This window comes from Ambystoma mexicanum, chromosome 6p (assembly GCF_040938575.1).
Source record: "Ambystoma mexicanum isolate Mex_15411 chromosome 6p, UKY_AmexF1_1, whole genome shotgun sequence".
Taxonomy (NCBI): domain Eukaryota; kingdom Metazoa; phylum Chordata; class Amphibia; order Caudata; family Ambystomatidae; genus Ambystoma; species Ambystoma mexicanum.
Window position 1 is genome coordinate 95,881,651 of NC_090935.1, and position 12,773 is coordinate 95,894,423.

General features: G+C 46.8%; 1 protein-coding gene across 1 annotated transcript in view; it reads right to left on the reverse strand.

Annotated features, from left to right (window-relative positions):
• The window catches only part of NPR2 (natriuretic peptide receptor 2), a 558,288-nt gene that overhangs the window by 493,777 nt on the left and 51,738 nt on the right, over positions 1–12,773 (reverse strand). The gene's annotated exons all lie outside the window — the stretch shown is intronic.

The following is a 12,773-nucleotide window of genomic DNA, read 5'->3' on the forward strand; positions in this document are numbered from 1 at the left end:
CTCTGCTGGGCTCCAGCATGAGAGCCATTTTAAGACCCTTCTCAGGCTCAGCCCCAGCCCACTTAAAGCCTAGATTGGTGAGTACCTGCACTTCTTTTTTCCCATTTAAAGCACTGATCCCAGTAGAATTAAGGATAATAATTTCTCAGCAGTTCGTCACTAGGGGGCTGCTTCCCTTTTATTAGGAACGTCCCGGCAGTTTAGGAGGCTGCTATTGCAGGGCCGGGAGGGGCGTTTCCTTTTCCAAAGACATGCCCGGCCTCCTGCTCTCACACATCTTCCCACCTGCACCTGGGCTGCAGAGCCGGCCGAGCATTAGAGCAGCTGCCGCTGCAGGAATCGGCAGGAGGCTGGAGTGTGGGGGACCCCGAGGACCAAGGACAGAACGAGGCGGCTGGAAGGGAGCGTGGATGGGAGATGGAAGGCACAGAGTGTCCGAGACTCAGTGCGCGGATCAAAGGACCAGACGAAGGAGGGAGACAGTGAGAAGAAGACGATATGCAGGCAGAGTGGGGTCAGCAGCAGTGAAGTGGGCAGGAGACAGTCAGATGGCAAGAGCAAGTCTGAGAAAGGCACTAGCCCAGTGGTCTTCAAACTTTTTTTGGCCTTGGCCCCCCCTGAGCAAAATTTGGACAGGCGGGGCCCCCCCAAAAGTGCCAGATGGACAGTATGTAGAAATGGCTATGAACGTTTGCGCGCCGTCACTGCACCATACTCCCAGTACAGACCCTGGGCTCTCCCCACCCTACTCCCCCCACTATCCTAGTACTTCCGCCCATCCTGCTCCCACCACAGTCCCATAACACAAGCATACACACATCCGTACATATGTAAATAAAAAATAAATCACCATAAACGTACCTTCTGCAGGGGCCTGCGCATGGTTGCTAAAATGCCCTGCTCCAGGTTGCTCTGCCCGTATGTGTGAGGAGGCGCAGGAGCACCCCCTCGCACATACATACATGCAGTGCCCCAGCCAGCATTTCCAATGAGCTATGCAAGGCTGGCGAAGCAAAACGCCCCAAGCGCTGCATGGCTCAGTGATCATGTGCGGCTGGGGAACTGAACTGTCAAAGGCAAACAGTGTTTCCCTTTGACAGTTCAGCCAGCCCAAGAGCACTCCCTCAGCTGGAAAAAGCAGCTGAGGGAGTGCTCAGTGTTTCACTGGGCTGGCTCATCGGCTCCTCCATAATGGGTGAGGGGGCCAGCGGGCGGACGCCCCCTCACCCATTATGGATGAGCCACCAGGCTTGGACTTGCCTATAGGGCAATAGGGTGATGACTGTACCAAAAATGCAAAATGCTAGTGTGGGCCAGTAAAAATGGGCCACTTTTTTGGCCAATGTGGGCCAGTTTGAGGAGTTACTTCACTAGGCAGCTAGTAGTTTTGACCAGTGTTGCTGAATAAATAAAGATGCCCCTGAACAAGGGGACTCCCACTTTTTTGGTTTTGATAACTAAACACATTCACAATCCTTTTAATGAAAAGAAGATTGGCGAACAGGCAACCAGGTGTAACATTTGAGGGGAATGATTGCCTGTAACTGCCCCACCCCACCCCCTCCAATTCAGCCCAAGTGCATGGGGGCGTCTGAATGTGTCCCTGTGACCTCCAACCACTATCAGATGCAGGGCACTCCTCACTGTGACACTGCGTCCTCCCATGCTGTGACAAGCATGGGAGGACGCACGCACGCAAGCACGCACGCACGCACGCACACACACACACACACACACACACACACTGGGGGCGCAGGTCCCGGTGAAATTCAAATACTGACCAAAGCATCCACAGGGTGAAGCATCCGGAGCAAAGCGGATGCACAAAAAAGCAGGGCTTGGGCTAGGTGACAGAGCACTCACTGTGCCCTGAGCTGGTGGGGGGGGGGGGGGAGCACGACTCTAGGAGCATAAATACAGACTGTAGACAGCCCACAGACAGGCGACCGCAAGTCCTACACGCAAAGGTCACACACATCTAAACATGTATAGACTGGCGGTAAGCAGAGGTAGGGGGCCACGAGAGGGAGAAATCACATCACAAGAGTCTATGATTCCGCTGGAAAATACGCATGGCCTAGGTGGCAAGACTGGGGTAGTCAGAGAGACGAGTGGGGTAATGGGGCGAGACTAGGCGCTGAGCACAGAGGAGCAAAGGGGGCAGCTGCCAGCCTGCCAGCTTCCACCTGTAGGAACGGGCAGGAACCACACTACTCTGACCCCATAGAGAGCTGTACACGCACCAGCTTCCGAATGTACTTCCCCAATGAGACTACATGCAGCGCTAACCCTGAAGCATCAAGCCACACTGCATGAAGCACACTGAAGCACACGAGCTACACTGCCACACTGCATGCTGCCACACTGCATGATGCACACGAGCTGCACGGACACACTGCATGATGCATACGAGCTGCTCTGCCACACTGCATGATGCACATGAGCTGCACTGCCACACTGCATGCTGCCACACTGCATGATGCACACGCACTGCACTGCCACACTGCATGCTGCCACACTACATGATGCACACGAGCTGCACTGACACACTGCATGCTGCAACACTGGATGATGCACACGAGCTGCACTGCCACACTGCATGATGCACATGAGCTGCACCCCCAAACTGCATGCTGCCACACTGCATGATGCATACGAGCTACACTGCCACACTGTATGTTGCACATGAGCTGCACTGCCACACTGCATGCTGCCACACTGCACAATGCACACGAGCTGCACTGCCACACTGCATGATGCACACGAGCTGCACCGTTGGTCATGCAGGCACTTTGAGCAGCGTCAAGGATCCACCTGCAGCTGTGAATTGTGGGACACTCTCCAAAGCAGAAAGCTGCAAGGCAGCACAGCAGGTTAGGCAACTGTTGCTAAGATATTATGTATTGGGATCAACTTATAAACCCTTTACGATTTTTCAAACTCCTTCTGTAAAATGTGCTTCAAAAATCAAACATTGTCACCTGGGGCAGGGGGTGGGGGGCGTCAGCTAGTTTGCTTGCACTTATTCAAGGCTGGAGTGGGATTTTTGTCCCTGTAATGAAAACAAAAAACAGGCACCCATGCCATGTAAAGTATAGCAGGGCCCTCAACAGTAGACAGTTGACCTTTTATATATGTCCCTGTAATGAAAACAAAAAACAAGCACCCATGCCAAGCTCAAACAGTTCTGGCGCTCTATAAATATAATAAATACAAAATAAATAAAAATGGAAAACCTGACCTGTGCTGAAGCTGCATGACAGGGTGGGGGTGGCATGCACAACCAGCAACATGCCAATGTGCGCCAGCTGGAAGGTGGGTGGGATGCTTGGAGGCAACGGTGTTGCTAGGTCTGGAAAAGATCCGGGGCTACGCTAATGTCAGGACTGTAGCTAGCCTTCGGGACTAGTTAGCCCCTGAGCTTCTATCCAGGGCTACAAGCAAAAGACCATGGCTATCTCCCCCTCCTCACCCCCAGACTCCTCTAGCGCCACTTCTGCTTGGCGGATTCATGTAAGGAGGGTGGCAGAAGGACGGATGAAGGAAGAGTCGAGGCTTTATTGGAGACGCATGACACCAGGTGAGCGAGGGCCAGAGAGTTGCGGTGTGGGTCTGGCCAACAGTGGCAGCTGGTAAGTGGAGCCAGAATGGGGCATGGCAAAGGGGGTGGCAAGGGGCACAGAATGCACGCAGAACACAGTTTTGTCCCGGTAGATAATGCCAACGTGTCCCACTGTGTGATTAGCTTGATATTCCAAAGATGATTTTAATATGGCGTGGACGGCATTGGGACCCATCTATACTGTTTGGCAACTGCATGCCACCATAAAGTCATGAGCTGCAGGCCATTACCAGGCATGTGTTCTGTATGTAAACTATAGCAGAGCCCTCAGCAGTAAACAGTTGCACTTAGCTAGGATAATTAACAATGGCCTGTTTTCCCTTTAGCACTGCAACCCACAGAATAGGGCTGGGCCGCAGGAACCGATTGGTCCCACTGTCACCTAGTCACAGAAATAGTAATCCTCTCTGCCTTTGAACACTCTGCATTGCATGACTAGTATACTGTCTTCAAACTAGTCACCTCTGCTAGCCACTGAACAGTTGCCTACATTGCAATGACTGTTTGCATGCAATGTAATGCTCTTTTATGTTCATGTTTCTTTTCGCTATGGTCTGACACAGGGCCACAACAACAATCAGGGAACCTGATTATGGGTAGACATTGGCCTTATGTGTTAGGTACAACATCAGGTATATCACATAAGAACACATGTAAAAGCAATATTTGATAGTAGTGATGCTAGTTTACTTATTACTATTCAATGTGTATGCTACAACTATCCCTAGGGGGAAGGATAGCCTATCCCTATAGAGTGGCTCTATCCCGAGGTCAGAGGTGGTGTGCCGCCTATCTAATAGGAAAGAACAAGAAGGTGCTCTCCCTGCATCTACAATGACAGAGGGCCATTCACCCCACAGTGCTTCGAGGCCATACCAAGAACAGTCGGTTCTATATCCATACCTAGCAGCGTAACATAACAACCTTTCTGCTTCTTCTTCTGATATAGACACAGGCCTACTTCATGTGTCTTTGTACATACACACATGCCCTCTACTGTCATGACCACTGCCCTTTGCCCTGGCAGTCAGGCCCCCTGGGCTGCACCACAGTGTCTCATCATGGCCCCAAGGGCCAATCATGTCCCCAAGACTCTCTTGGAGTCAGACCTGGCGCCTTTGGTGCCAGGCTCATATGGCAGAAGGGGGAGCTGGAGCTCACAATGGTAGTGTCACAACATGGATGCCCCCACATGGTCCAGAACTGAACCATGCGGTCTAGCATTTAGGGTGTAGTCAGGCCTGAAGGCACCTGGGATACCTGCAGGCTATATAAGCCACGCCCAAGCTGAAGAACATGTTTCGTGTTGCTCTGCGCTCACAGCGTGACGTTCACCATGGCCTGTCGGATCTTCCTCAGCATTCCGGTCCGACACCTGCATGAAGAAGAAGAACACCATTAGTTACTCTTACCTGTTAGCGAGCCCAGCTCCTGTCATCCTCTCCAGTGTCCCGAACATCCAGCATCTTGGTGAACGCCGCTCTCTCTCCTGGAAGCCACAACCTGGGGGGAAATAGAAAAGCAGCATTAGTAAGCATTTATTCTTCACATTTAAATGACAATCGGCAGACTCATCCTTACCTGAGTTGAACTTGCTTCTGGTTCAAGCCCATTCCGGTCTTCCGACAACCTGCAAGAGAAAAAGGCAAGGCTGATTAACACGCATAATTACCCAGAGGCAATTCGAACAACACCTACTCACCGCTCTGCATCCTCTCAGCAGCTTATCATCCAGAACATCACGTAAGAGAGGTACAACAAAGGTTAGCACACTGCAAGAAAAGCACATAGCGCCACGCTCCGCGCCTTCGCTTACCATCTCGCAGCCCCAGCCAGCACGGCATCTTCAGAACTCCTACCGCACCTAAGAGAGAAGGAAAGACATTAACAGGGGCAATTGCAATTTAAGGACAAGCTGTCAAAACAGCATACTTACCTGAGGAACTGAGTCGCAGCAGGACTGGACTCACAGGGCCCGCACCAGTGAAGCAACTCGGTTGCGACGCGCCCACCCACGACGCACCTCTGCACAGAACAACAGGACAGAGAGTGCACCATATCGAAAACCAACGTGAGGAAAACACTAAGTGGTCGTTGGGTCCACAAGGGAGGTGGGCTCAGGGAAAAAGAGACAATAAGCTAAAATCAAAACTCCTGTATTCTAGACTAGGTCCTCGGTAGAACAGGAACCTGAGGGAGTGGGTCCAGGTCGGAAGCAGTCCAGCCAGATTGGGTGGCATCCCTGTGGATACCAGGTGAGCGTTACATCTCCTTCTCGTCCTTGCACAGAATACAAGGCCTGCTGTGTGTCGTTAAGCCCATTCTCCTTATCTTCATCTACATCCAGGCTAATCCTTCCCCACTGTTGCCTTCTTTTTCTTTTTTGGAGCATGTTTCCTTGGTAATGGAAATGTCATGGTTGGGAGGTTGGAGCCTGACTAGCAGATAGAGAGAAAGCCTGGAGATAAACTGCAGTCATGGCTTTAAGCTTTAAACCACAATAGAGTATGTGGACTTACCTGCGTGTCCACTTTATAATACACAACTTGTCCTTGCACTGATGCACATCTCCTCAAATTCCTGTCCTTGTGCAGAAACACTTCCCCTTTCTGTTTCCTTGTAAAGACACACATCCCTTCCTGTCCATGTCCTCGTACAGCCACTGTATGCCACTTCAGGTTTAGTTTAGTTTAGTTTATTATTTGCATAGCTCAACCTAACCCTGAAGTATCTGGGTGCTTTAAAAACATCATGTTCACTTTTGGTCCTTGTACAGGCACACATCCCCTCCACTTCTGTTTTATACAGTCACTGATTCCTTCGTGCCTTGGCCTAGCACATACACACAACCCTTCCCTTCTTATCAGCAACGCGTTTGTCTTGGAAGCAAGACAATGCAAGGCAACACTGGTTCGAATCCCGATCCTGCACTGAGAAACCACTCGTTGGTGTTAAGCGCGCTATAAATGAACAATCAAAATAAATAAATAAAAATGAATATCCTCATGCAGACACACATCCCCTTGCAGTGTCCCTGTAAAGACAGACATCCATTCCACTCCCTTTCCTTCTATAGCCACAGTATTTATTTATTTATTTATTGGTCACTTGTTAGGCGCTTACACAATTAGAAAAACTGTTTCAAAGCACCCACAGGGCAACAGGGTTGGGCGAGAGGAAGGTAGACAATGAATTACAACAAAGATAAATAATTGAATTAATCATAGTATACCCACTGCAGTTCTGGTCCATGTAAAACATCATGTTCATTTTTGGTATTTGTACAGGCCCACATCCCTTGCAGCATCCCTCTAAACACACACAACCCTTGCGCTTCCTCTCTTTTATACAGTCACGGATCTCTCCATTTCCGGTCCTTGCACATGCACACACCCCCTCTCAGTATCCCTGTAAAGAAGCCCATCCCCTCCACTTCTATTTTATAGAGTCACAGATTCCTCCACGTTTTGTTCTCGTGCATGCACACATCCCCCGTCAGTATCCCTGTCAAGAAACACATCCCCTCCATTTATTGTCCTTGTACAGGCACACATCCCTTCCACATCTTGTATGAGTGCAGCCACACAGCCCCTTTCAGTATCCCTGTGAAGAAACACATCCCCTCCACGTCTTATCCTTGTAGAGACACTCCTCCCCTCCACCTCTTGCCCTTGCACAGACACATATCTCTTTCGGACTGCAGACAGGAAGTAGCTCACTCATATCACCTGCCTCCTCCCTCAAACATGAGAAGACACAGAAGTATTGCTCCTGCTCTGGGCCCCCAAATCTATTCCTGATCTATTTGGGTCAAAGGCACCCACTGTGAGTGTGAACCTAGCTTTGAGAAGCAATGCAGCACTGTCCATCACTAGGGGTTATAAGCATACCAGTTACGAGGGAGGGAGACAGTCTTGACAGCAAAGCATGCATTACCAACATACCAATGTGTCTGAGTTCAATGAACATGGCATGGAGGAAGAGGGTAAATTAAGTAGTAAACTCAGCAGGGAAGTTGTGCTGCTTGTTTGCCTGTGAAATGGGGCTTAAGAACAGAGCCTAGCAGGGTTGTTTCATGAGGCTGAATTTAAAATCCTACCAATGTCCAGTTTGAGGGGAGCCCAGGCCCACTTAAAGTTCTGCTATAAAAATAGGCAAAATGCTTCGATTGGGTCATTACACGCCAACATCTAGCACGTTCAGCATATACAAAACACAGTACAGATAAAACATACAAAGAACAACAGAACGGCCGGCACCCATTACACCTACAAGGACTACGCTTGTGACAGTGTATTGAGAAGCCACACTCAATGCAGGGAGTTCCTTCCCTCCCCACTCACGTGGTTATGCAACAAACTGTTTAACAGATTCTTTTTTTAGCCTTATCTCTGACACATGTCATGCCCCTTGGTGCCTTCTCCCCTGAGCTAGCAATGAGCCAAGAACCAGGCCGGTGTACAGGAAATATATTGGTATTTATTTAAATTAACAGTAATTGAAATGAGCAAGAAAATGTCGAAACACCACTTTATCCATGCACAACACAATCAACTTCTCTCAGCATAAATAAATCACAAAAATGAGTTAAAAAGACACAATCACAATTCTTACTTTCTGCAAATTTCACTTCACAAAATAATTACACTGATGTTAATGTTAAAGTTAAAGAATATTTATACTGTGTACTGTCACCACTGTAGTGGTTCCCTGGTGTGCTGATCAATAACAAAGGCACTTATGTAATGTTGTGTGATTTTTATTTTCCTGCAGGCTTAAAAATGTAGCAGTCGGATTTCAAGATTGGTAAAAATACATATGGCAATTATAATTCCACCCACACTTTTGCTTTAAAGTAAACACAGGGTGATTTATCACTTTTTTTCAGGCCCCCCCTTGCTTTGGTCTATGTTGGGAAGTCAGACAGAAAAATTGGAATGATTTGAGAAATTCTAGATTTCAGACCCACCTTACTGAAAGGCCTTTGTTGGAGAATTTGAATAAAAAGGTTGGACTGATTTAAGAACCAAGACACCCCTCTTCCTTAAAGAAGTCAGAATCAGCTGGACAACAAGAATTACCCAATTAAATTATAAGCTATAGTTTTCAGTGCACACTGGGAAGTGAGCTTTGTTAATTTTGAATGTTAACAAAATTCACACGTAGTGTTGTGCCAAATGGGGAATTAATTAAATTAATATTTTTGGTTAAATAGTCTAAGGATCTGCACAGTGTTGCCCCCTAGCCACTATAAAGGGAAGGGATTCAAGGCAAGCAGACTCCCACACCTTTTCATTTCCCAGGGCTCAGTTCTACTTACACAGCAAGCCTCTGTTTAAGGTCCAGGAATGTGAGCTGAATCTCAGGACCCTCTGGAGAGATAGGGCAAGGGTCTGGTCACTCCACTCCCGCTCTCCACCATAGGACCCAGTCAGCTCTGAGGTATTCCTAGGAATAGCCATCTCCACTCAGATGTGCTCTTAGCAATCTCCTTTGGCGTCTCCTTACAGCTGTTAGAGGGTATGTTTCAGCAACACCCCTTATAGCAGCAATGACACCACCAATTGTACAATCTTGGGGAAGTACCCTGCAGTAATCCCTACCAATAGGATTGGATAGTTGCCCTTCTTTCTCCTCCCAAACACAGCCTCCAAGTCAGGATTGGTTTAGGGGTCTGGAGCAACATATAGCAATTCCCATTTGTCACCATCCTTTGTTCTCCTTTCAACGTTTTGACAAAAACTAGATGTGTATCACAACTTCATAATTTTACTAGCAACTGCCAGACTAAACATATTTTCTGTTTTAGCTAATCATGGGGAATTAGATAAGCCAACCACCAAATCGGTATCAGGTAGCACGGCCATGTGGCACCTTTCGGCTGTGTCCATAAAAAGCACAACAGTTATGAAAATGTAAGTTATTAAACGTTTCCACGCGCTCACCAACTCTTACAGTTGGAACATGTTCAGATCAGCCAGAAACCTAGTTTAACTGGCCCTTACAGTTCACAGAGTCACAGGTAGATGCATTTTATATGCCCAAAATCTCCTGGAAATTACATAAAAAATGGTACATAGATGAAATTCATAAATTTTATGATGGCTGAGAAAAAGGCCTAAATGATAATAGTCCTTTTAAATAAATTGTGATTGTTCATGTGGGACAAATGGTCCTGCTCCTGCTTCCAGCCATTTGTTTTCACTGGGTCCGCCTGTACCGTTATCAGCCTCCTTTGTGTTGGAAGCTTGCTCTTTGAAGTGGGAGCCCCAATTTTCTACACATATAAGTCGTGCGCCCGCCAAGGGTGACTTTTGATTTCAGTGCCAGCAGATCTGGAGAGCATTGATTTTCGACCCTTTTAGCAGGGCATTTTTATTGCAATTGGTCATTAGATGGGAGACATCCAGACTAGGAGTGTGATTTTTCCTTGTGAAGTTTTGCCCACAGCCAGCCAGAGGGTCTGCCTTGGCCTGACATTTTTTTCAGGAAGACATAGTGGCTCTTCAAATGTCTCTGGAGTTTTGTGGGTGAAACATTATATACATTGCTCTTTGTTAACCCACACATTTGTTTTCCTAACATTTTTCTGTGAGTAGTGATATTTTTTTCACTTTTACTTTTTTTTAAAAACGTTTTTATTTGCACACACATGTGCAGGCCGTTTTTATTTTTAATGTTTAAAAATCCTGTTTTCCATGTGACAGCTTGGATTCCTCCTACTTTTGAAAATTGAAATGCTCTCATCCATTGGTAATGACAGGTAGGCCCCTTTCCAAATGGCTCTTTAATTTGACTTGAAAAACTAAAACAAAGGCCAGGCCGTGTTTGTGTCAGTGTTTAAAATCCTGCCATTCATGTCCAAGTGACTTCTGTTTGGGAACTTTAAATGCACCCCACATGCTCCATGCAAATTAATAACCGTGGGCTATCAAATGGGAGGGTTTCAACTGACCTGAAGGTGATTAAGAGACCAAATTTGAGCAAGCACTCAGCGGTGGAACCGTACAAAAGAATTGGTACTCTTAAATAGTGGTGGGAGAAATGTTGTATTTCTGTTCTGGGGTAAAACTGGTGGATTCCAGGAAAAATGGGCCTATTCTGCCAATTTCGCCTGGGGAGTGGAATAGGCCGTTTGCTGCATTTTCTCACCCAAGCTTTCGTCTTTTGAAAAACACAATTTTGGGCTGGAAAGGGATGCTTAGCCCATTTACATTTTGTTTTTCCCGAAAGTTTGTTTTGTGTGTGTTTCGCACCCAAAAAAAAGAAGTTTTGTGGAAAAAGCTACATTTTCGCAAACAAAACAAAAAAAATGGGCAAAAGTGTTGCAGTTTCTGTTTCACTGGAATTAATTTTGCCCACCCCTACTCTGAATTTAGTGGTTGTGGTAGGGAGAGGAGGGAGTGAAGGAGGGGGGAGGTATGAAGGGACTGAGCATGGCATATAGACCTTACACTTTTTTTGCCACCACGGTGTGTGAAAGGTTATGTTTAGAGAGTGATAGTCTTGCCCAAAATAAGTGTGCCCAGATTATCATCTTCCATATGCTTCACTCAGGCCTTTAACTTGGACTGCAGGGCCGTTACCACGCATTCCAGCCCTTGGAATGGGTGCTTAACGCCACATTAAAGTGTTTGGCACAATACAGGCAAACCCTTTAAACAAAAATGTAGACCAAAACAAGCACTGTTCTGTCAAGCCTGGACATCTGGAACTCTTTCCGTTTAATTGGCAGCAGAGGCAATCAATTGCATCCAAGGCAATCACAAGTTGTTCCCTATTCATCAAATCACAATGACATAAACATAAGAGGAAATAATGGCACATCACCAGCACACACACATTTTCATACACATTTTAAATGTACCACTATCCACAGCAATAGTTTGTGCTCCACTAGATGTCAACAAGATTACACTTGCGAACCACACCTAAAAATGATAAATGGCGCTCTAAGGTTTAGAATGTACTTGTTGAAGGCTTCACGTGTCCTTTCTCTACATTACAAGCAATAGATAAATAGACAAGTAAAGTAGTTGTTGGCTTTAGTCGAACCTCGGTGGCAACCTCCAGTACTCAATTCATCACAAGCGGACAAAATGTACATAAATTGGACATTAACATTTAAAGAAAAAACACAAACCTATTTTGTATTTTTAAAATCTTCTCTCAAGAGTTATAAAAACTCTTGCAATTTTCAGCTATTTTACTTTATCTGCTCACCTTAACCCCACTATTGTGATGCTAAGGACTATCCCTGCAAATAAATAATTAAACGCTTTACCATAGAGTGTTGGAAAATTGGACATCTCTTCCACTGTCTCAATTGAGACCCTGTCGCATAAACTCTTTATTATTCACGGGGAAGTTTGCCTCTCCGGCCAGTAAACAACATTTCCCTCTCAGAGTAATCATATACAGCTGGAAAGTAACCCAAGAAAGCGGCGTTTCCGGTTAGGTTGCTAGCTAATTATAAAAGGTGCACCACTTTTAAACTTAGAAAGCTCTACTTAAATATTTCCTTGACTTCTACAATCCTAAGGAGTGGGCACATCTTCGTGTGGAATTGTGGGTAACTGCCCATCCCCTAGCCTTAACGACCTGGGTTCCAGTCGGCATATGCACGGTTTAACACGGTAGTAGCCAAACTGATCGTTTCCAATTGATCATATGGTAAACTTGGCCGAATTCGTCCAGTACCATTCAATCGTTTGGAAACGATCAGATTGGGTAATCACTGCCAAGCATAGGGAGGGGGGTGCAGGGGTGTCCCCCGCTCTCCATGTTTGGTATTGTTGGCCTTTGGGGGTAGCTTCTGGAGGTTTGGAGACTCGAGAACACGCATGGAACACAGGCAACAGGCAGGCCCATGGGGCACGGACAAACTGGCAGGGAACAGAGAATGAATACGCACAGGCGTCTCTCAAGGGAATGACAGCCATCTGGATAAAAGACACTAAATACAGAAAGACACATGGAGAGCAGACAGACATCTAGAACAGAAATAAACTGCAGACAGGCACACGGAACACAGACAGACACCTGATAAGATACATCGAATACAGAAAGACATAAAGCGAACAGACATCGGGAGAACAGACAGAAACTGCAGACAGGCACGCAGAGCATAGCCAGACACCTGGATAAGACA